This window comes from Taudactylus pleione, unplaced genomic scaffold (assembly GCF_031769625.1).
Source record: "Taudactylus pleione unplaced genomic scaffold, aTauple2 ptg000707l, whole genome shotgun sequence".
Taxonomy (NCBI): Eukaryota; Metazoa; Chordata; class Amphibia; order Anura; family Myobatrachidae; genus Taudactylus; species Taudactylus pleione.
Window position 1 is genome coordinate 9,519,317 of NW_028285109.1, and position 21,937 is coordinate 9,541,253.

Here is a 21,937-nt window from a genome sequence, read left to right on the forward strand (position 1 = left end):
TAGAATGTTTGCAATTCTAAGATTTTTTTTACTTAGTTGCTAGAGATGTTTTTTATTACATACATTGTAGTTTTTTCTTTCCAATCACGCTGACTATTTAGGATCTAGCGTCTTAAAGGCGGGTATTCACTTGCCGATTAAAATGAGCGATTGAACGATAACGATATCGTTATCGCTCATTAATCGTGTACAAATCGGGCAATGTTTGAAACGACCAGTGATCAAATCGGGAAAATGTTTGAAACGACCAGTGATGCGTGCTCCCGCTGGTCGTTTCCGACATCAATCAACGCCTGAACATGCTGGTCAGTCTGCCTATAACGACAGATTGACCATGTTCAGGGATGAGGGTGGGAGCCTACACTGAACGATATATCGTTCAGTGTAGGCACTGCAGGGTAAGAGGAACGACTGTACGATTACAATGTTGTAATTGTACTGTCGTTCCACTATCTGCTAGTGGATACGCACCTTTATCCTTAATTTGTTTTTGTTTCCAATTCAGTCCTGGACAAATGTTTCTAGATATTCTTTATTAGTATAAACAACTAATTGCAATGCAAGTCCAGTCAAGGAGAAGATGAGGGCAGATAATTTTCTTATTTATCATGTCTGTGTAACAACTCCTTGTGATGTATGTATGTGAGAGAGTGCAATAGAGACCTTGGGGTATATTTACTAAAGTGAGAGTTTTTAGAAGTGGAGATGTTGCCCATAGCAATCAAACAGATTCTACTTAACATTTATTTAGCACCGTTCTAGAAGTTAATAGCTAGAACATCACTTCTAGAAACGCTCACTTTAGTAAATATACCCCCTTGAGAGCAAGAAGAGTGTTTCCGTTAGTGAGCCAGAGTGGGAGAGGTATAGGAGAGGTTCAGAGAAAGAGGACTCAAGAGGGGAATTCAGTTAAACGCGTTAATGTTGTATTTTAACTAGGGGTGTGCACCGGCCACTTTTTGTGTTTTGGTTTTGGATCTGGATCTTTCTTCGTGTTTTGGATCTGGATTGGTTTTGCCAAAACCACCCTTCCGTGTTTTGGGTTCTGGGTTTTGTGTTTTGGATCTGTATTTTTTGAAAAAAAGCATAAAAACTGCTTAAATCACAGAATTTGTGGGTTTTTCTGCTCCTATGCAATTATTAACCTCAATAACCTTCATTTCCACTCATTTCCAGTCTATTCTGAACACCTCACACCTCACAATATTGTTTTTATGGCCAAAAGATTGCACCGAGGTAGCTGGATGACTATGCTAAGTGACACGAGTGGGCGGCACAAACACGTCGCCCTTCTAGGAGTGACACTGCAGTGGCAGACATGATGGCAGTTTGAAAAACTAGGCCCAAAACAGTACATACTGCAAAGAAAAAAAAGAGGTGCAAGATGGAATTGTCCTTGGGTCCTCCCACCCACCCTTATGTTGTATAAACAGGACATGCACACTTTAACAAACCAATCATTTCAGCGCCAGGGTCTGCCACATGACTGTGGCTGAAATGATTGGTTCGTTTGGGCCCCCACAAAACAAGCTGGCAATTAATGTGTCCCTGCACAAACTGGCTCTACGGAGGCAAGATGTCGTCCTCATCCTCCTCATCCACCGATTCCTTGGATAAAACAGGAAAAAGGGATTTAGGTGTCCCTGGACTGCTTACGGTCTTAGCCAAAGTTTCTGAACTTGACAGTAACTTTTTATGAACGCGCTGCAGGTGCCGTATAAGGGAGGATGTTCCTAGGTGGTTAACATACCTACCCCGACTAATTTCACCTTTACATATGGTACATATGGCAAGACAGTTGTTGTCCGGATTTGGATAGAAATATTGCCAGACCAAAGAGGTGGAATGTTTGGTCTTCTGCCCAGGCATGACCGTGATGGGCTTTTTCATCCCACGGACAACAACTGTCTCCCCCGGAGCCTGATTTAAACAAACCACATCACCATCAGAATCCTCCTCGCCAACTTCCTCCTCAGCGCCAGCTACACCAGTATCCTCATCCTGTTGTACTTCAACAGTGACATCTTCAATTTGCATATCAGCAAGTGGACTGTGGGTGCTCCTTGCAGCACTTGCAGGGGGCGTGCAAATGGTGGAAAGAGCCACCTCTTCCCGTCCAGTGCTGGGAAGGTCAGGCATCGCAACCGCCACCACACTTGGACTCTCCTTGGGGATTTGTGATATCTTCTTAGAACGCACAGTTCTTTGCTGTGCTTTTGCCAGCTTAACTCGTTTGATTTTTTTAGCGGGAGGAGGGCTTCCATCGTCATGTGAAGCTGAACCACTAGTCATGAACATACTAGTCATGCTAGTATGACACACACTAGTCATAGGGAAAGACCTTAGCCGTTCCTTGCCACTCCGTGTCATAAATGGCATATTGGCAAGTTTACGTTTCTCTTCAGATGATTTAAATGTTTTTTTTAAGGTCATTTTCCTGAACTTTGTCATTTGGGATTGTATGTGGCTTCTACTATGACATTGGGCATCGGCCTTGGCAGACGACGTTGATGGCATGTTATCGTCTATGTCATGACTAGTGGCAGCAGCTTCAGCACTAGGAGGAAGTGGTTCTTGATCTTTCTCTATTTTATTTTTATCTGAGAAAGTTTGGTCCTCCATTTATGTTATATCGATTTGATATATACGTGCGGCTAAGGCGCACACAAACACAGAAAATATTTTTTTATTTTTGCTGGAGAGTAGTGCACTTTGTGGGTTACACCACCCTTTAAGAAATGAGCCAGCCGGCTCTTTACTTATGGGACACAGGCGCACGCTTGGCGCTGCTCCTTTGTTGATGCACGTGGGGCTACTGTGCACACAATTCACAAACACAGAAAATATTTTTTTATTTTGTTTGGAGTGTACTTTGGGGGTTACAGCACCCTTTTTCGGTCAAGCCAGCTGGCCCTTTACTTATGACACAGGCGCACGCTTGGCGCTGCTCCTTTGTTGATGCACGTGCGGCTACTGCGCACACAATTCACAAACACAGAAAATATTTTTTTATTTTGTTTGGAGTGTACTTTGGGGGTTACAGCACCCTTTAACGGTCAAGCCAGCTGGCCCTTTACTTATGACACAGGCGCACGCTTGGCACTACTTTGTTGATGCACGTGCGGCTACTGCGCACACAATTCACAAACACAGAAAATATGTTTTTATTTTGTTTGGAGTGTACTTAGGGGGTTACAGCACCCTTTAACGGTCAAGCCAGCCGGCCCTTTACTTATGACACAGGCGCACGCTTGGCACTACTTTGTTGATGCACGTGCGGCTACTGCGCACACAATTCACAAACACAGAAAATATTTTTTTATTTTGTTTGGAGTGTACTTTGGGGGTTACAGCACCCTTTAACGGTCAAGCCAGCCGGCCCTTTACTTATGACACAGGCGCACGCTTGGCACTACTTTGTTGATGCACGTGCGGCTACTGCGCACACAATTCACAAACACAGAAAATATTTTTTTATTTTGTTTGGAGTGTACTTTGGGGGTTACAGCACCCTTTAACGGTCAAGCCAGCCGGCCCTTTACTGATGACACAGGCGCACGCTTGGCACTACTTTGTTGATGCACGTGCGGCTACTGCGCACACAATTCACAAACACAGAAAAAATATATATATTTTTAGCACTTGGGGGGAGCACCCCTGACGGACAGAGCACCCCCTGGACAACACTACAGCACCCCTTTAGGACTGGGACACTGCACAGGACTTTGGAGTGGACACAGCCCCTATGGACAACTGGCTGCACAACACAGTCCAGCCAGCCCCTATGGACTTTGAAGTAGTAGACACAGCCCCTATAGACAACAGCAGCACAGCGCAGCACAGCACAACACTACTCTGCACTACACTACACTACACAGCCCAGCCAGCCCTAACTCCCACCCTCCCTCTTCACTGTCCACAGCCGAGTGAGAAAATGGCGCCGACGCGGGTACCTTATATAGGATCCAAAACCCGCGAGACCCGGAAGGCGGGATGATGACGTTTTGCCTCGATTTCAGATCCGAGTCAGGCGGGAAAAGTCGAGCCTGACTCGGATCGGCCTCGGATCGGGGGGGTTCGGATTTCAGAAATCCGAACCCGCTCACCCCTAATTTTAACCCTGGTTGACAATGCGCATTTTGCAATTTATTTTCAGCATGCAATCTCCCAAAACCTTTGCAATTCAATTAGAAAATGCTTATTGTAGTAATTCTTCATTGCAGGACCTGGAGGAACTGCATCAAAAAAATGTGAAATCATCCTGATCCCCTGAAAAGTGGTAAATAAGATTGAATAACAGTATAGAAGGCTATTAGTGGCCATAACAGAGTATTTCAGGTTCTGAAAAGGTGTCAAATAGCTGATTTTTACCTTTTCAATTAACAGTTGAAAAATCATAATAAGCAAGTGTTTTCCCCCACATTAAAACCTATAAAAGGGGCTCCCAAACTTTTTTGAATCACGGCGCCCTAGAGTATCAGCATTTTTTCCATGGCACTCCTAGGACAAAAGTTTCTTATTGATAAATTTAGCAAAAAATATTCAATTAAGTAAATTGAGCTTATCGGTCATTATTAGGCTCAGTTATGTGGTGGTGGACAGGGTTGTGCTCTGGTTGTCCACATATCTTATGATTGGCGCCACTAGCACTGGTTTTCCTATCACACTGACCATAAATATTTTAATTTGGTTCTGGACCACCAACCCGAGGCTCCCTTGCAAGTACCCCGAGGCGCCCAGGGTGCCACGGCACCCAGTTTGGCAACCACTGGCCTATAGATTATTTTGGGGGAAAGAAAATGTCTGTAATGTGATTTTATTGTTTTTGAATAAATAAACAAAATATTGGGAAAATAACACTTGTAACTCTTATCTGCAAATTCAACATCTAATTTCTCATACTGTATATACAACACCGAAAAATGCATGTTCCACATGACCTCGAGACTACAAAATGACATGTCATTATTGGCCAAATCCTGCTAATTAAACAACTTCAAATGCACAAATATCCATTGGGAGGGGTTTTAACCTTTAAATAAAGTTTTTTCCCTTTATTTTTCACCTGCTCAGGGACTGGGAACTAAAATCCATTTAAACTCCCATTAAGACTCATGTTAACTTATCACAGCTTTCTAATTGAAAAACAAAAAGTTGCGTTAAGCTATTTTCAGACAACTCGTGGATAACTGAATGGGCCCCAAGGAGTTGATAGACAGGAGCAACTTCAAGTATTATTGGGCACTATGTGTCAAGTTCAGATTAAAGACAGAATCTGAGAGTATGGGTGCATGCTTTGAAAGATTTATGTGTTCTAGAGGATGGAACTTGAACATCCTAGCCCAAGGGACCATCCACTCCAGTAAAGCAATGTATATATCCTATTAAGCCCGCTGAGGACCAACAGACCTTTGGGAACTCAAAGAGTGGTCATCGGGAGAAGAGGAGTCAGAGAGCTATCTAATGAAGAAATTGCCAACGGACCCCATCCGCCAACTTTATACTTTCCCACTATCATACTGGATGTGATGGTAATAGATGATACTGGAAAAATGAATGTGTTCAGTCATGGAACTCTTTATTTTTGCCCACTCTGTTATTGAGTTCTTTGAGTGGAAGAGACTGAGCTGCAGACAAATGGTCGTCATCTCCAGGTACCGTGATCCAAATATGTAAACAGATTTCAACTATTTCCGTACAAACACTCAATGGTATAAAGTTGATGGAAACAATTTAGGTGTAAGACATGACATGTAATAGAAAGTTATAATCCCCAACAAACAGTTAATGGCTTGGTGAAGACATGTGGATTTGGTCCTGGCTGCCCCAGATCGGTGAGCTTACTGTTCTCTCCAGATTACTATTATTATTATTATTATTATTCTTATTATTATTATTATTATTATGTAGTTAAAATTTTATTAACAAGCAGAAATAAAATTCTCATCATGGAACAAACAACTGTAGGCCTTAATAGCAAAGCTGTTAAGTCACTGCCCCATAAGACAAATAGGTGTTATATTGCATCTTCCATGTGTTGATGTTTTGAGATGAAGCTTTGGTCAGGTTCCCGAGGGTCCACATTCCCCGTTCAGCACAGGGATTTGCCGGCACGTGCATATTCTGCACAGGTTCTGCCCAAGTTAACTCCCTGTAGGAGCAAGTCTGTCACCTTGTCCAGTCCCACACAAGTTGTGAGGGGTGCCAAAAACCCATACAGACCTCCAAGGAATATACTCAGTGGCCAAGCCAAGAAAATCAGGACCACAATCCAGAATATGCACCATAGAATACATGAACAAGTGGCCATTGTGTACCTGCAGAAAAAAAAATAAAATGCACAGGATCAGAAATGTGGCTAACAAACTATACTGTATATTACTTTAAATATGATCCAAGAATGTATTGGTCATTAGTAAAGTCCGCACACCTATGTTACAGTATTAAGAATATCCAACAAATGCAAATAATGTGTTTCTGTGAAACTGGCTGGATGACGTTTATGTTATGGGGTTTGTTAGTCTACAGATGACTTACAGATGTCCTTCTGCAACATTGCCTTAAAATTCTGTCTCATGTATATTTTAGCAATATCTTTATATCATTCCAGCCAACATTAGCGAATGCAGATGGGGTCATGAAATACCATTGTTTCGGCCACATGCATCCGGACTCCCAAACCCCTGCCGATTGAGATGAGTGAACTTTTCTGGCAAAATCACAAGGTATAAACTTCCTCTAAGACACATGGATCCAGTAGCCATGCACAGCAGGGGTGCCTGGAAAGCTGAAGTTACTACCCCTGTAACAGAAAGTATTTATGCAACGGCTGATAATGATCCTTAACAGTAAATGACTTGTAAATGAGGATATGTCCTCAGTCCATATAATCTTGTTAGCAATGCATAAACACTGAGCGGGTGATTCTGCTCCGACTGTGTCTTTAGGCGCAGCTGCTGTCAGTGACACACCCACATCTATTGACTCGTAGGATCTCCCACTGAAATCCACAGTTCTTGCTTCTAAATTCTTTCTGCGTCTCCCTATAGTAACCATCAGGAGGCATTCACAGTACTTCCAACATCGGCCACTGTGTGCATACCGGCATTGCGTGCAGTTAGCGTGCACCTTGGAATCGGACCCTGAGTGTCTGGAACACATACTCAGAGATACTCATTCAAAAGAATCTTACAAATATTTGACACAGTATAAAGAACTTATTTGTATGGGGGTTATAGCAGCAAGTGGTAATGCAGTTTTCATATATGGCAGACACAAAGCCATTCATGGCATGCTTGCTGATTTTATTCAATGTCCCCACCAGGAGATCCCATGGGAACTCCTGATGGTAGTTGCAGGTGCCATGATTCTATGAATCGCAACACATCAGACCCACGCTCTGTGGTATAATGACGCGATATGCTGCATTCTGCAGTGGCAGACCAGGCCATGATGATGCAAACTCCCCGAGAATCGCACCTGGATGGATTACACACTTTATACTGAGATAGTGTCAAGCATGTGACCATTATTATTATTATTATTATTATCGTTTATTTATATGGCGCCACAAGTGTTCCGCAGTGCCTTACAAAGTACATAAACAAATAGATTGATTTACAGTGACTTACAGTACAGTACAATATAATACATTACAGGACATGGATAATATACATTGCTACATTCACGACCATAACACCCAGATAAGCAACAATGCAAAGCAATCAAGTGTTAGGTGCCCTGGTAGAGAGTAAGAAGTAGATGAAGGTATAGTAAGGAGATGCACAAGAGGGTAGAGGGCCCTGTTCATAGGAGCTTACATTCTAAGGAGGAGGGACAGACAAACAGGGGTGACACAGATGGGGTAGGCAGGGAGGAAGGAGTATGTAGCAGCAAGTTAAGATGAGAGCTGGAAGGCTTTGATGAAATAGTGGGTCTTGAGAGCCCGTTTGAAGGATTGTAGAGAGGTGGAGAGTCTGATGGGAAGCGGGAGAGAGTTCCAAAGGTGGGGAACAGCGCGGGCAAAATCTTGGAGGCAGGAGTGGGAGGAAGTAATCAATTGGCATGAGAGGCGGCGTGCATTTGTTGAACAAAGAGGGCGGACAGGAGAGTGAAGGGAAATGAGATCAGAGATGTAAATGGGAGAGGAATGGCTGAGGGCTTTGTAAGTGAGTGTGAGAACCTTAAATTGGGTTCTAAAGGGGAAGGGGAGCCAGTGGAGGGCTTGTAGGAGAGGGGAGGCAGATGCAGAGCGTTTTGAGAGGAAGATGAGCCGAGCAGCAGCATTGAGGACAGACTGGAGAGGGGAGAGAAGGGATTTGGGGAGGCCAGATAGAAGAAGGTTACAGTAGTCCAATCTGGAGATGACCAATGAGTGTATGAGGGTTTTAGTGGCATCCTGGGTGAGAAAGGGTCTACTCTTGGAAATATTTTTAAGATGAAAGCGACAGGACTGTGAGAGATTCTGGATATGTGGTTTGAAGGAGAGGGAGGAGTCCAGGATAACTCCAAGACAGCGCACTTTGGGGCTAGAGGAGATAGTTGTGCCATCAATTGATAAAGAAATGGTGGGAAGTGTGGTTATGTAGGAGGGAGGGAAGATGATTAGCTCAGTCTTAGACATATTAAGTTTAAGAAATCGCTGGGACATCCAGGAAGAAATGGCAGAGAGACAGTTGGAGACACGAGTGAGGAGAGAGGGAGAGAGGTCAGGGGAGGAAAGGTAGATCTGAGTATCATCAGCATAGAGATGATATTGGAGGTCAAAAGAGCTGATGAGTTCACCTAGTGAGGATGTATAGAGTGAGAAAAGGAGAGGTCCAAGAACAGAACTTTGGGGAACACCTACTGCAAGAGGATGTGTGGCTGAAGAGGAGTCATGAGAGGAGACAAAGAAGGATCGGTCAGAGAGGTAGGAGGATAGCCAGGAGAGGGCAGTGTCACGCAGACCAAGGGAGTGAAGGATTTGCAGAAGGAGAGGGTGGTCCACAGTGTCAAAAGCCGCAGAAAGGTCACGGAGAATGAGCAGAGAGTAGTGGCCCTTGGATTTAGCAGCAAGGAGGTCATTGCTGACTTTTGTGAGGGCAGTTTCATTGGAATGGAGAGAACGGAAGCCAGACTGAAAAGGGTCAAGGAGGGAATGAGAGGAAAGAAAGGTGGTAAGGCGCTTGAAAACAACACGCTCAAGGAGCTTGGAAGCAAAAGGGAGGAGAGAGATGGGACGGTAGTTGGAGAGAGTGTTAGAATCAAGGGTTGGTTTTTTTAGTATGGGGGAGACAAGGGCATGTTTGAATGCATACGGGACAGTGCCTGATGATAGGGAGAGATTAAAGAGGTGGGCAAGATGGGAGCAGGCAGAAGGAGAGAGGTAGCGGAGGAGACGTGAAGGGATAGGGTCAAGGGGGGAGGTGGAAGGGGGGGAGGACTGAATGAGGGACATGACTTCCTCTCCAGATACAGGGGAGAAGAAAGTTAGAGTCAGTAAAATGGAAGGAGAGGGGTGATCTGGGAAGAGAGGAGGTGGATTGCATGGAGACTGGTGGGATATGGTGTCCTGACGTATGGAGTCAATTTTAGATGTAAAGTAGGTAGCAAAATCAAGGGCAGAGAGTGAGGAGGGGAGGCGAGGAGGGGGTGGGCGGAGGAGGGAGTTGAAGGTGGTGAAGAGACGTTGGGGATTTGAGGACTGAGAGGAGATGAGGTTCTTGAAATATGACTGAAGAAAGTGTAAAATTGTTTTACTGCGCTATGCACTGTTGGATTTCCAGAATAAAAAACTCTATATAAGGTTTGCTGTCTGTTTAATTAAACAGGAGGCTTGAATAAAATGAAATAAATCTGATACTTTAATACAATGGTCCACAGATAGACACTGATATATTTATAATCAAATGTACATATATGAAATCAAACAAGATAAATCAATCATGTAATAGCAAAGATCAAATGACTCTCTAGCTTAGGTGCATTGCTAAGAGAGTGTAACTGTATCACTGAGGTTTCTACAGCATAACATTCTAATGTTCAGCTCCTACACCAATGTGGCTACAAATGTAGGAATTAGTCTCCAATGGTGAGGCAGCTCACTTGCACTGCTTGAATTGCAATCACTACTGGCGTCCCAGTGTGAAATGCAGTCACGCTGGAGGATAAACGGGTAAGTAATGACAGTTGGAGTATCTCACCCCTGGAAGTCCGTGATCACAGTAGTGTCCGTCCCAGCTCAGCCCGTCTAGACGTTGTAATTCCGCGGCTGGATAGAGCCGATTGCCGTGCAGCCGGGGACAAGTGCTGCTAATGGAGCGGTGGCTGTGTGTCGGCTGGCGGTAAGCCCGGCCGGAGACAGGAGCTGCTGGTAGAGCGGTGGCTGTGTGTCAGCTGGCGGTGAGCTCAGCCGGAGACAGGTGCTGCTGGTGGAGCGGTAACTGTGTCAGCTGGCGGTGAGCTCAGAAAAACCTCCAAATTGGCATGCGGCAAGTATTGATATGCTGTGAAACAATCTCAGGTGCCTGGGTGACTGTTGAAATATGACTGTTTAGAGAGGGAAAGGGCAGCACTGTACGATGAGAGCATAAATTTGAAATGGAGAAAATCAGCCTTAGAGCATGATCTTCTCAACTGTCGTTAGGCAGTTTGCGAACACTTTTGCAGGTATCTGGTGCATTTGGAATGCCAGGGTTGAGGTGTAAATCTGCAAGGGTGAATAGTGATCGCCGCAGCAACAGACTCCAGAGCAGAAGTAAGGGAGGTATTGTATAGAGAAATGGCTTGTTCAGGGCAGGAGAGAGAGAGGATAGGGGAGAGAAGTGAGTCAAGCTGGGAAGAAAAAGAAATGGTGTCAATAGCGTCAATGTTACGCTTAGTGATAGTGGCCTTAGGAGGTAGAGGAAGGGAAGGAGAGAGGGATAGGTTAAAAGAGAGAAGGTGATGGTCAGAGAGGGGGAATGGGGAATTGGAGTAATCAGAAATACCACAACGGTGAGTGAAGACCAGGTCAAGCGAATGCCCACTCACATGGGAGGGTGAGGAGGTCCATTGGGAGAGACCAAATGAAGACATGAGGGTGAGGAGTTTGGAGGCAGAGACTTCTGTGGGGATATCAATAGGAAAATGACCTGTTGTGGTTACCAGAGCTCTATTTACATGTTGCACCGCCAGCTAAACAGGAGGCATGGCTACGTCTGCTCAGAGCCCATCTCCCCATCCTCCTCCTGGGGCTCCTGGTTATTGCATATTTGCAAAGATAATAGTCCTCACATCAGAAAGGGGTATGTACAAATATGGATGTCTTTTCCACACCAAGATTAATTTACTTACATTGTATATTGGTGTAAATATGTATAAAACCACAGCAACGAGACACTTTTTTTTTTCTTTGTATTACTTGAACTTAACAGGTAACAGCAGCTAAATGCTAATTACAACATTCATTAATGATCACTACTGAGGGAAAAGAAGAACATTTTACCATTGATCCATTCTGGCTGCATGCACAGCCAAACCAATGAGGTAAAACATTCCCGTAGTCTTTTACACTAAGGATCACATATATAATAATCCCTTACCTGGCATTGTTCATTCTCTAGTAGAATGTATCTAACCAATGCCAAAGCAAGTGGGATAGTCGTAGTAGGAACCACTAGCACAAATGGGCAAGTTACCCAGCTGCAACCTATGTGTGCAAAGTGGATTCAAGTCAGGCAAGGAAGGGACAGGTGATGTAAGGAGGAGCACAAGAGAAAAGGGACAGACAAACTTATTGGGGACAGACAATAGGAGGGCAGACAAGCATGACCTGCATTGAGGTGTTGGCTGTTTGCATTCTGCCTTCTACTGCAGTCTTTGTTAGCCTTGGGATCTCAAACAACAAAAGCACTCTATGCTGAGTTTAGACTAGGGATGTGCAGGCTCGGATAGGTTCGAGTTTGCACGTGGAGTTCGGATTTTTCCCTCCAAAAAAACGGAACTCAGAACGAGGCAAAACGTCATCTTACATGGACGAACATCATCATTCCTGGACAAAAGACCAGGAATGATGATGTTCGTCCATGTAAGATGACGTTTTGCCTCGTTCTGAGTTCCGTTTTTTTGGAGGGAAAAATCCGAACTCCACATGCAAACTCGAACCTATCCGAGCCTGCACATCCCTAGTTTAGACTCATATATGATGTTAGAAAAATAACACCTCTGTGACTAGTACCCCAGCAGCCCCCTATGCCGACTCTTTAATTTCATAAAACGAATGACACGCCCTTGACATCCCTATGAAAATGAGTTTTATCATGTGACAGTACTCCCCATCCAGGTACAGCACATTACCTGCTAACCTGTTAACGGTCGCATTCTCCCATTGATGCAGATCCATGCGACTTCAGACTGCTAATTTGACGCATGTGCAGAGTGATATTTCAGAAAATTATGCATCCGTAGTAATATAAAATAGCTCATTCCATCTGCAATCTTTGTGATCACCAGACAATACAGAGAGCATTTTTAATGAGTACCATACAATACTGATAGCATTTTAGTGACTGCCATTCACCACAGAAAGCATTTTTGTGACCGCCAGACAATACAGAGAGTATTTTAGTGACCACCGTATAATGCATAGAACATCACAGCGACCGTCATATAATGCAGAGAACGTTGCAGTGACTACCAAGGCCTGCCATATAATTCAGAAACCATCAGTTGCCACTATATACTGCAGAGTGACGCAGTGCCCGCCATATAATGCAGAGTGTTGCAGTGCCTGCCATGTAATGCAGAGAGTGCATTCATGTATTGGATTGCTTCTCAGCCAAGGGAGTGGGCTCACTCACAATTTTGCCTAAGAGCACAGCCATGAATAAAGAATGGTACCAAAACATCCTCCAAGAGCAACTTCTACCAACCATCCAAGAACAGTTTGGTGATGAGCAATGCCTTTTCCAGCATGATGGAGCATCTTGCCATAAGGCAAAAGTGATAACTAAATGGCTCGGGGAACAAAACATCGAAATTTTGGGTCCATGTCCAGGAAACTCCCCAAACCTTAATCCCATTGAGAACTTGTGGTCAATCCTCAAGAGACAGGTGGGCAAATAAAAACCCATAAATTCTGACAAACAAAAACCCACAAATTCGGACAAACTCCAAGCATTGATTAGGCAAGAATGGGCGGCCATCAGTCAATATGTGGCCCAGAAGTTGATTGACAGCATGCCAGGGCGAATTGCAGAGGTCTTGAAAAATGAAGGATCAACACTGCAAATATTGACTCTTTGCATAAACTTAATGTAGTTGTCAACAAAAGCCTTTGACCCTTATGAAATGCATGTAATGTTGCTTCAGTATACCATAGTAACATCTGACAAAAAGGTCTAAAAACACTGAAGCAGCAACTATGTGAAAACCAATAATTGTGTCATTATCAAAACTTTTGGCCATGGCTGTATATGTATTATGAGCATATACATATATTATATACTATACACACAATATATATACAGTCAGGTCCATAAATATTGGGACATTGACAGAATTTTCATATTTTGTCCTCTATTCACCACCACAATGGCTTTGAAATTAAACAAACAAGATGTGATTTAACTGCAGACTTTCAGATTTAATTTGAGGGTAATTACATCCAAATCAGGTGAACGGTGTAGGAATTACAACGGTTTCTGTATGTGCCTCCCACTTTTTAAGGGGCCAAAAGTAATGGGACAAACTAAACAATCCTAAATCTAACTTTCACTTTTTAATACTTTGTTGCAAATCCTTTGCAGGCAATTACAGCCTGAAGTCTGGAACGCATAGACATCACCAGACGCTGGGCTTCATCCCTGGTGATGCTCTGCCAGGCCTCTACTGCAAATGTCTTCAGTTCCTGCTTGTTCTTGGGGCATTTTCCCTTCAGTTTTGTCTTCATCAAGTGAAATGCATGCTCAATCGGATTCAGGTCAGGGGATTGACTTGGCCATTGCATAACATTCCACTTTTCAGCCTTAAAAAACTCTTTGGTTGCTTTTGCAGTATGCTTCGGGTCATTGTCCATCTGCGCTGTGAAGCGTCGTCCAATGAGTTCTGAAGCATTTGACTGAATATGGGCATATAATATTGCCTGAAACACTTCAGAATTAATTCTGCTGCTTTTGTCAGCAGTCACATCATCAATAAATACAAGGGAACCAGTTCCATTGGCAGCCATACATGCCCATGCCATGACACTACCACCACCATGCTTCACTGATGAGGTGGTATGTTTTGGATCATGAGCAGTTCCTTTCCTTCTCCATACTCTTCTCTTCCCATCACTCTGGTACAAGTTGATCTTTGTCTCATCTGTCCATAGGATGTTGTTCCAGACCTGTAATGGCTTTTTTAGATGTTGTTTGGCAAACTCTAATCTGGTCTTCCTGTTTTTGTGGCTCACCAATGATTTGCATCTTGTGGTGAACCCTCTATATTCACTCTTGTGAAGTCTTCTCTTGATTGTTGACTTTGACACATATACATCTACCTCCTGGAGAGTGTTCTTGATTTGGCCAACTGTTGTGAAGGGGTTTTTCTTCACCGGGGAAATAATTCCTTTGTCATCCACCACAGTTGTTTTCCGTGGTCTTCCGGGTCTTTTGGTGTTGCTGAGCTCTCCGATGCATTCTTTCTTTTTAAGAATGTTCCAAACAGTTGATTTGGCCACACCTAATGTTTTTGCTATCTCTCTGATGGGTTTGTTTTGATTTTTCAGCCTAATGATGGCTTGCTTCACTGATAGTGACAGCTCTTTGGATCTCATATTGAAAGTTGACAGCAACTGATTCCAAATGCAAATGTCACACCTAGAATCAACTCCAGACCTTTTACCTGCTTAATTGATAATGAAATAACGAGGGAATAGCCCACATCTGTCCATGAAATAGCTTTTGAGTTGATAGTCCCATTACTTTTGGCCCCTTAAAAACTGTGAGGCACATATTGAAACTGTTGTAATTCCTACACCGTTCACCCGATTTGGATGTAATTACCCTCAAATTAAATCTGAAAGTCTGCAATTAAAGCACATCTTGTTTGTTTCATTTCAAAACCATTGTGGTGGTGAATAGAGGCCAAAATCTGAAAATTCTGTCAATGTCCCAATATTTATGGACCTGACTGTATATATATATATATATACATATATATATATATATTATACATACAGTACCACATCGTACATATTTCTTTCTGATGCAGCTGCTGAAGGTTGCTAATGGGAAGTAATAATTCCGCAATTTGCGGGAAATTGGGAAAGGGGACGGAGCTAGCTATATTGGCTGTGCCACCTGAATACATGCAGTGTGGGGGGGGGCGTTTGTCAGGGAGACGTTCATGCCTGTGGCTGCAGGGAGCCCTGAGCATCTGCAGCAGTTTGGCTCCTCCCTCCGTGATGGAATCAGTGGTACTGCTGATGCACAGCACACAGTCACAAACACGGATGGTGTCTGCAGCTGCGCTTACAGCTGCTGGGTTAGTCAACAGCTGACTGCCCGACAAGCAGCTGCACTATACCCAGCTGGCCAGTCTGACCCTAGCTGCCACAGCAAAGGGTGGGGGTAGTGGCGCTGGGGCAGCTGCATGCACTAATTATTAGGGTAAGCTGCTTGGGACAATGGAGTATAGGTGCCCCTTTCAGGGCTGGCCCCTGGAGGCGACCACCTCCATTGTTTTCAGCAGTTGCACCCCTGGTAAACGAAGACAAAAGGTAATAAAATAATGTAATGAAAATACCAGGTTATTTTAGATTAATGAGCTTTGACTTTAAACATTTAAAAGAAGATTTAGGGACCTGTGCATCAAAGAGCGAAACGCCTTTTTCTAAGTGAAATGTAATGTTTTCAATAGCATTATGGCTTGTTCCAATTGTCCTTTATATTAAACCAGTTAACTGCCAATGATGAGTTAAATATCTCTGAAAAACAAATCCCTCTTAGCAACTCAGACCTCCTTCACCTAGGAAGGATCGCGACTCCAACAGTATGTGAAATTGAGTATATAGGAAAGGTTCCTAGACTGCACACCCTGAATATATATAATGGGAGGTGCTACCTGATGAGACTAATTGCAGGCACAGAAACAGACAAATCTCAGGTGCACAACTCCAAAATTACTAAAAATATATAAATGCAATAAAATTTTGCAATCAATAGAGGTTTTTAGCATAATCATGGCCAAGGTTATGGTAATGCACAGTATATGCACATTAGTATTAGGCACAATTCTAGGTAAGTCCTACAAGTTATATACTGTAGTGCAACTTTGGTTCATTTTTGGGGCGTGGGTCCCCCTGGATTGCTTTGGTTGAGCTGTTTCAGGGCACCGCATTATAACACATTTTTCTTTTATAACACATTTTAACCCTTCACTGTTTGTTTATTATACATGTACTTCACTTTTTTTTATTTTCAATCCTTATATGCAGCTGTGGCTGCTCTTAACTATCTCTTTACTGCACTTTTCTTACTATGGCGGTGCCCTGGGGCAGCTTAGCTGGGCTAGTTTGGGGGTGTCCAGCGCTCTGGATTTGAACCCTAGTATGTTAGGGACCTACCCTAAAGAGGTTACCTGGATATGGTGGGTAGACCCATAACCTTGGACATGATTATGCTAAAATCCTCTATTGATTGCAAAATGTTATTGCATTTATATATTATTAGTAATTTGGAGTTGTAGGTTGGTGTAGGTTCCCGCAGACATACTGCAAAAACTGAAAGTTTGCTAAATATTAGGCAGCCCCATCTGGCCTGTTACTGAAATTAGCATTTCCACATGTGTAACGGGCCCATTATACTGAAAAGGACCCATAGCCTTTTGAGGAGACTGGTGAATTTGGCAACATATTACAGCATAACAAAAATAACAAACTGCTGTACACGATCACATAATAAAGACAATAATGTGATTCTAATGATATATATGGGAACAAAACGTACAGCATAGTTGTGGTTTAGCCACACACTGTAGTCATGGATACATAAATTACATCCAACTTTTTAAGTGTTTAGCTCATACAAGTGCCAATAAATAGGTTTGTGCAGCAGTGGATATTGTGTCCTGGATTGTTTCTGTTAAGAGCAGCAATTGTTTGTAGAGCTGATAGAAGTGATTAAAGTTTATGGAAATCACGAGTATAAATAGGAGTATGAATATCATATGTAATGCATGCAATTAACACTTCATGTATAAACAAGGACTGGGTGTCCCCTCATTTGCAATTATAACTTATGTTAATGCCACTAAATAATGTATTTGCTCTTTGAATGTTCAGAAATGTACCTCTTAAGTAGGCTACAGCCCCTTTTATATCATTAATGCTATTGACCAATGTGGCCCAATATCACAGAATTAGCACAATGTTGGTAATAATCTCATCTCATTGATTATTATTAAATCCATTAATGTAGCTGGCAGATGACCGCTATCAGTCTGTGTGTTGATATCCTGTTATACACTAACCAGTGTGTTACAGAAGTGATCTGCTAGCTTGGCCCAAGCGCCAAATAGTTAAATGTCATCCAATCTGCCCACAAACTTGAGTAGCCCATTTGGAGAGGGATTCTGTCACTTAGCGCTTGTGCTGAATGTCAGGAATACCCCCATGTGTGGTCGATTTAAGTGCGTATGTTTGTCAGTAATAGTAAGACACTGGCTGGTCTGACCAGTGCTGTCTTGTTTTACATTCAGCATAGCTAATGTACAATTAATGCAATCACTGGACAGGTCACTAGAGAAGTTTGTATGACTCTGGAAATAGTTTAGAGACTTCAGCGCCCATTCCATGGGTTAATGGATAGGTTTCAAATTTGGGTAATGTATCATGTTAAGGTGGCCATACATCAGACACCGGATTTTGTGATCCGGCGATGCGATGGGAAGTGCCAGCGTTTCCGGGTGGAAACGCCGACCTCCCACCATCGATGTTCTGCGATCCGTCGCCGGATTGCAGACATTTTCCATGTTGAATGTCGGCGATTTCACGAACGCGATCATTTTTTGATCGCGATCGTCAAATCAGGAAAATCCAACATGTTGGATTTCTGCGATGCCGGGTTGCCGCATCGTGGGATTGCGGCAATCCATCGGTGATGGATGGGCCCCATTAGGGGGAGTATTGTGAGACAGGTTAAAAGGATAATTTAATGGAGCAAAATCTACCTGCCAGGGGAAAATAAATGGAAACATTGCTACTTCCAAATCAATTTATTAAGACACTGACAGCCAGAAAAACAGATATCAGCTAATTAACATTTTCACTTCAACTGAAATGTCATTTTTGGGTTGAATTATTTTTGAAGGACAGTCAATATTATTAGGTTATGGTGGGTATTGCTTTCAGTATTGAAACCAGGATAGGTTAAAATGAAGCCACTCATATCCATTTGGTAGTAAGCACTGACTAAACCTGTCTTACTAGGGTACTGAAGCTGACATATTTGTGCTATTATCATTTGATCTGGTTGATCTTACAACACTGGGCGGTTACTTATCTGTGAATATTTCCTCCCATACAGCAGGAAGACAGATTATATAGGAAGTTTAAACATGCCTGATATAATTTAATATTATAATATATTATGCAATCTAGGTGTGGTTTCATCATAAGACCTTTCTCCACACAGTGACTCATAATAATTGATTAAAAGTCAGAAAAAAGTTAATCCTTATTTGAATAACTAAGTTTTTTTGTCCTGCTTATCAGGGTTGTCTTAACAGCTGTATGGGCCCTGGGCAAAGCAATGCACTGGGGCCCCTACCCACCCATTCATGGAAAAAAATATAAATGGTCAATAAAATTAAACCCTCCTGTATGCCCAACAGACCTCCCACACATGCAGGGGGGGCGGGTTGGTGGGCCCCTACAAGCTTCGGGCCCTTGGGCAACTGCCCAACAAGCCCAATGGAAGAGATGGCCCTGCTGCTTATGGTGCTGATGCAGCACAGAAATATTGTAATTGATTGTCATAAGTAAAGCCATGTATCCATTAGGCGATTTTAAAGAGCGATTAAACGATTACGACTTCGTAATCGCTCAATAACCGTGCACAAATCGTGCACTATAATGTCGGAAATTACCAGCGATGCGCACTCCCTCTGGTCGTTTCCGACATCAATTATCGCCTGAACATGCCGGTCAATCTGCCGCTAATGACAGATTGGCCATGTTCAGGGATGAGGGAGGGTGCCTACACTGAACGACTGATCATTCAGTGTAGGCACTACAGGGTAAGAGGAACAACTGTACCATTACGATGTCGTAATCGTACTGTCTTTTCATAGTCTTGTAATGGATGTGCACCTTAAGCCCGTTTTCTAATGATGCACTCTTGACTATTCCTTATACATAACAGCAGAGAGGCCAGTACTATGGGTGATCAAGCACCCCCAACAATTGTGCTGCCTGCAGTCACGTCTATGTATAAAATTTTTGAGTCATGTGGTGGAAGTAATGTGAGCCCCCCCAATAATTTTAAAAAGTTACCTCCTATGCAGAACACTGGACAATGATTGAAGTGGGTGGGTTTGTCTTTGGCGTACTATGTACAGTATTTTCTTTTTATAGTCTCCAGGAAAATACATTTTATTTTACATATTCTCTTATGATCATATTGAAGGCTATTGTGCAAAAAGAGATTGCCCTTAATTATGGGGACCGCTCTACACAGAACAAATTCAGTGATCCCCTTTCTATGGATGTAAAGGGTTAAGTGAGAAGGTTATTTCCACCTCTTCAGCAGAACTGGTATTGTTTAAAGGGAGTGCTGTCCGGAAATAATTAACTTTGTATAAAAGCAGACTAAGACAATCTGGATGCCTGCTGCTGAAAGAGCAGTATGGGCTGCGAAGCTCTCAGGGCGTGCCAGGAGGTGGGGGTCTCCTGGAATGTGCTTAAAAGGGACAAAAAGAACAAAAGTCTTGTGTCATGAAATGACTAGAGCTACAGTGACAACAGACCATCTATCAGGGCGTGACGTGGCCAGCCCGCAATTTGAGATATCCAACTCCTATTCCAATGTGAACTGATGGTAATCATTTTCTAGTCATGGCTATGTGTCCCCAAACATCCATGTGTGATACTGGAATATAATTACTGTATTACCAGGTCAGTTAGAGCTCAGAAACACTTATGTTTGCTCTTTGCGTCTCAGGGACCCAGTGGTAAACGGGCAACAATGGGAACTAGCCTGAAAATAATGGTGAATATTGATGATTTGCTGAATTAGAGTTTTGGGGAAAATTGTTTATGTTAAAAAAAAAAAAAATCCTCACAGCAAACTACCATGGGACATGTATACTAAGCTGTGTGTTTTTAAAACCCTCAATTTGTTTATACAGCTTTTGCCTTCCGGATTTAAAAGGGCAATAATACTTCATGCAAAACAAGCCTGATTTTACATTTACTATTATTGCCCTTTTACATCTAGCATCTGTAAAATTCGAGGGTTTTGAAAATCCACTGCTTAGTAAATATGCCCCTAATAAACACTTCTATGTGAATGTATGTTTGCTAGTATTCACATATCATATTAAATGGTTTGGTAAGAAGTCTAACCAAATCTTACAGTATTTTCAAAACTTCTCTAAATTAGTATTTTGTGGTGTAATATCTTCATAAAATGTAAATATAATGAAATATACAAGAATATAAAACAGATTGTCACACCAGACTGCTAAGATGACAGTACTTCCATACTATTATGTACAATGCAGGATTTCTCATACTTTTCTTCCCAAAATTGCTGCTTATGTTTGTAAATACTTACCATGTAACCCCTGCCTCTGTAAATGTTCACTAATAACACTGATGGTCCTGGGGTAGATGTCTTACACGCGTAAAAACTTTTCTCTAGTGTAACTGGTGTTTATGATGATAGCATAGCAGCTGAATGGGTGTTATCCCGTTAGTGGCTAAAAATATCACAACAATTTTTATACAGAACATGATAGTAACACCTATAGGGGCATATGTATCAAAGCTTGATGTGAGATATAATTGTGAGATATATATCACCAACCAATCAGCTTCTAACTTACATTTTGCAGGCTGTGTTTAAGAAATTATAGTTTGGAGCTGATTGGTTGGTGATATATATTTCACAATTTTATCTCACAACAAGCTTTGATACATATGCCCCATAGTTAGTACAGTTGTATACACTTAGAAGGACAGCGTTAGGAGTTGAATGTCGTATAAAGAGAGAGCTAGGAGTGAGTCCAGATGTCAGGAAACTGACTAAAATAATACTTACTAGTTCTTCTGCCTCTGTAACGATTTAATTCCTCACAAATGGAAGTAAAAACAGAACAAGTATAATAGTTGCAGAACTAGTCCCAGGGCCACAGGAGATTGAATTAGATCTTCTCTGTGCAGATCAGGTTTACGTTTGCTCATACACTTCCGTTCCTCGTCTGGTAAATATTTTTCCTCTTGCAGCATGCTAATTTCCATTTTTGGCTCTGTTCCAGGGAAGGGAGTGTGGTCAGTCTAGGGTGTAACGTCTCCAGCTGCAGATAGACAACTAAGAAAATAGTTACAATCAAATATGTTTATCAAGTGACTGTTTCTCTGGTGCTTGCCTGTAGCTGGCTAGCAACAGGTATTATGTCTTATAAGAGAACTTTTGCCAACATACAAATAATGTGTATAGCCAATCACCGGGCGCTGCCATACTAAGGGTGACCAGTTTGGGGCTGAATAATGTGATGGCAGGGTGGCCCCGCTATGTGTTACCCCATGGCTGGTTGTGGCACTTAAAAATAAACAAAATGTCCCTGGTTCTCTAATGGTGACTCACCAGGTCCAGCGGTTCCAGTAGTGTCTTCCAGGTCAATCAATGATATCTGGAGCCGAATGTCAACATTTCACATGTCGATATTGTAATATCGACATTCTTCATATGTCGACATGCTCAATGTCAAC

The 21,937-nt window shown here is 42.6% G+C and overlaps 1 long non-coding RNA gene across 1 annotated transcript; it reads right to left on the bottom strand.

Annotated features, from left to right (window-relative positions):
* Positions 1 to 5,557: 5,557 nt before the first annotated feature.
* Positions 5,558 to 21,512, bottom strand: LOC148477562 (uncharacterized). Its single transcript, XR_015872497.1, has 2 exons — positions 21,267 to 21,512; positions 5,558 to 6,317 (listed from the first exon to the last, which is right to left on the bottom strand). It is a non-coding gene; the product is annotated as an uncharacterized LOC148477562 (long non-coding RNA).
* Positions 21,513 to 21,937: the final 425 nt, after the last annotated feature.